We start from the raw sequence: 3,792 nt of genomic DNA, 5'->3' as shown, positions 1-3,792 counted from the left end.
TTCTCTAACACATTCATCAATGATATCTAAGGCATAACACGCGTCTCCCATCACAGGTGCCATAAGAAATTTCGAAAGTATAAATTCTATTTTCTCGTCACCTACCTCAAATGTCAACTTTCCTTTCTTGACATCTATTATGGCTTCTGCAGTCGATAAGAATGGTCTACCTAGAAGGATTGGTATATCATTGTCCTCTTTGATGTCCATGACAACAAAATCAGTAGGGATAAATAACTGACCTATCCTAACAGGGACATCTTCTAAAATGCCTATCGGATATTTAACAGATCTATCGGCTAACTTAAGTGACATCTTAGTGGGCTGTAATTCTCCTAAGTTTAACCTCTCACAAACTGCTAAAGGCATTAAGCTCACACTAGCTCCTAAGTCTAGAAAAGCTTTTTCGATGACATGATTACCCAAAAGGAAAGGAATGGAGAAATTTCCAGGATCTTTATCTTTCTTTGCTAATTTGTCCTCGGAAATAGCATTACATTCCAAAGGCTTCGGATCGTCAAGTCTACGTTTGTTGGTAAGGATGTCTTTGAGAAACTTTGCATAAGAAGGTATTTGGGTGATGGCTTCTATGAAAGGGATTTCTACATGAAGTTTTTCTATAACTTTAATAAATTTTTTATACTGTTTATTGATCTGGGTTTGTTTGAGTCTTTGCGGATATGGTATAGGTGGTTTATATGGCGGGGGTGGTACGTAAGTTTTATCTTTAGGTTCTTCTCCTTTTTCTCGACCTTCTTGGTTTTCAGATTCCTCTGGTTCCTTTACTTCGTCCGTGGGTTTGGTACATTCCTTAGAAGTTTCGGGTTCACTCAATCTTGGGTTTGGTGGCTCATCATAAGCATTCCCGCTTCGTAGGGTAATGGCATTGGCTTGTCCTCTCGGATTTTGTTGAGGTTGTCCAGGGAATTGTCCTCCAGGTGTAGTCTGGGGGGCTTGGTTTAAAGCTACCTGAGAGATCTGGGTTTCAAGCATCTTAGTATGAGTAACTATTTGGTCAACCTTGGTTCCTAACTGAGTAATCAATTCGTTAACATGAATGTTTTGGTTCATGAACTCCTTGTTTTGTTGGGTTTGAGCAGTGATAAAATTTTCCATAATTTTCTCAAGGCTCGGCTTTGGTGGCACAGGTTGCATAGGTTGATTTGATCTAGGGGCTTGATAACTAGGTCTCGGAGGTTCATTATTTTGGATTGGATTATTGTGTTTATAGGAGAAGTTCGGGTGATTCCTCAATCCAGGGTTATAGGTATTCGAATATGGGTTCCCTTGGGTGTAGTTCACTTGCTCAGAGTGGGTTTCGTTTAATAGACTGCATTCTGCAGATTGGTGTCCTTTGGTTCCACATATCTCACAATCCGACGAAACTGCGGCTACAATATTCGGGTTTATGCACATATGCTCGACCTTAAGGGCTAATGCGTCCATTTTAGCTTGCATCATGTCTATAGAGCTTAGTTCATGCACCCCTCCTTGGGCTTCCTTCTTCTCAACTGTCGCTCGTTCGACTCCCCATGATTGATGGTTTTGAGCCATATCTTCAATGAGGGCACTAGCCTCAGGGTAAGGTTTGTTCATCAGAGCATCGCCTGCGGCAGCGTCGATGGTCATCTTCGTGTTATAGTGAAGTCCATTATAGAAGGTTTGAATGATTAACCAATTTTCTAAACCATGATGTGGGCATGCTCGTAACAACTCTTTATATCTCTCCCAAGCTTCGAACAACGATTCTCCTTGGTTTTGGGTAAATCTAGTTATATGGTTTCGAAGAACGACGGTCTTACTCGGGGGAAAATATCTAGCAAGGAATACTCTTCTAAGGTTATCCCAAGTCGTAATGGAATTGGGTGGAAGGGAATCTAACCATGATAGGGATTTATCTCTGAGGGAAAAAGGGAATAATCTTAAACGTATTGCCTCAGGAGAAGCTCCATTGGTTTTAAAAGTGTCTGCTAATTGAAGAAATATTTTTAAATGTTGGTTTGAGTTCTCAGTGGCGAGACCTGCGAATTGTCTCTGTTGCACTAGTTGCAACAAGGATGGTTTAAGTTCAAAATTATTAGCTGGGATGGTTGGGTTTACTATACTAGAACTAGGTTCTTCATTAGATGGTTGAGAGAAATCCTTAAGAGGCCTTTGGTTTTGATCTTCGGCCATAGCTCTCTTAATTCTATGAAAGAATAAACGTGTGCGAGCGTAACGTTCAGGTTCTGCCAGAGGATATACTAAGCTTAAACTTTCGGTGCTGCGAGTTCTTCACATTGACCGGCGGGAAATAGCCTAAGTCTAAACAATATAATAACAGGAAAATGAAATTTGACAAAATTGGTCCCTGGCAACGACGCCAAAAACTTGATGCGTGCTTTTCGCAAGTATACGAACGCGTCAGAGTAATATAAAAGATTGTCGAATCCACAGAGACCAAGTGTCAATCTATCGTTATCTATTGTTATGGTGTTTATCAAAGGAAATCAAAATAGGTGTTTTTAGAGTGTGCAATAAAAAGTAAAGTATTGAATAAAGTTTAATTAATAAAGATATGGTCGAATGTAATTCACATAATCAATTAATAATCCAAGTACTTGCTAATAGAATTACTTATGGGCAATGTTTCCTACTTTGAAAAGAACTAATTTAACGGGAACTGTCGCTTTCGCGTATTCAGAACCGAGTTGTACTCCCTAATCAAACCCTCTTATTGTCATTTATAAAAAGGCGCGCATTGCGTTAGAGTAGTAAACCTATTTTTAAGAAATATAGTATCTTGACTAAGTTGAAAAGTATTTTAACCTGGATTTTTTAACCAAAAGAGGTTCTCACGAACCAGACTCTAAACTTATAAACGCGTCCGAAAATAGTTTTAAAATCTCTTTTCTTCTTAAGTTAAAAACTCCTAATGAACTAGACAAAGCGCTTTCGCTGTTTTTGAAATAGTTAAAAACAATTAAGTTTAAAAAGACGTTGGACGGCTTTCGATCTTACCCAACGGAATTGAAGTACGGATTATCGGTTCAATTACGCTCCTTACATTCTAACCTTATAGATTTAGTTAGACATGGTAAAGTAAAAGTGCATTAATTTAAATAAAAGTAGTGCGAGTGCGGAAAGTAAGTAAAAGTAGTGCGAGTGCGAGGAAATAAATAATGTAAAGCGAGTGCGAGGAAATAAATAATTTAAAGCGAGTGCGAGGAAAATAAATAAAGTAAAGCGAGTGCGAGGAAACTAAATAAGATAAAGACAAGTAATAAAAACCTGCTCCAATCGGAGGGTTGAGTAAATTGCAAAGCGGAAATGAAAAGGGCGGCAGGATTAACTTCCTTCCAAAGTGCTCCAAACTCGATTACAGACTCTATCACAGACTCTATTACACAATTGTGGTAACACTCCAATGCGAAGCGATTACCACTTTAAAATACTGAATATATGCCTAAGTGAAACAAAGTTGCTCTGAGTTTGCCTCTGTTCTAAGTTTGGATGATTGAAAAAGTGATTTCGAGTTTCTATTTATAAGCAAATAAAAAGATGGAAATGACAAGGATGCCCTTCAACTTGAAAATGGGAGGGAAAACTTTTCCTCTTGTGGCGCCCGCCACAAGATCATTCTGAGGCGCCTTAGTGGAAGTAGTGGGGAACGTGGCAGTTGAGGGAGGTTGAGCTTGGACACGTCATGGCAGGGTCTATGGCGCCAGCCATGGGGGAAGCCACAAGTACAAAATGCTGAATTTTAGGGTTTTTGGCTCTTTTTCGCTCTTTTTCTCGATTGGGGCTCCGATT

General features: G+C 39.2%; 1 non-coding gene across 1 annotated transcript; it reads left to right on the top strand.

Moving 5' to 3' along the window:
- The first annotated feature begins 1,684 nt into the window (after positions 1-1,684).
- Positions 1,685-1,791, top strand: LOC127110029 (small nucleolar RNA R71). Its single transcript, XR_007797268.1, has one exon. It is a non-coding gene; the product is annotated as a small nucleolar RNA R71 (small nucleolar RNA).
- Positions 1,792-3,792: the final 2,001 nt, after the last annotated feature.

This window comes from Lathyrus oleraceus, chromosome 7, assembly GCF_024323335.1.
Source record: "Lathyrus oleraceus cultivar Zhongwan6 chromosome 7, CAAS_Psat_ZW6_1.0, whole genome shotgun sequence".
Taxonomy (NCBI): domain Eukaryota; kingdom Viridiplantae; phylum Streptophyta; class Magnoliopsida; order Fabales; family Fabaceae; genus Lathyrus; species Lathyrus oleraceus.
Note: the sequence above shows the minus strand (reverse complement) of the source record. Positions and strands in the feature narration are given on the sequence as shown.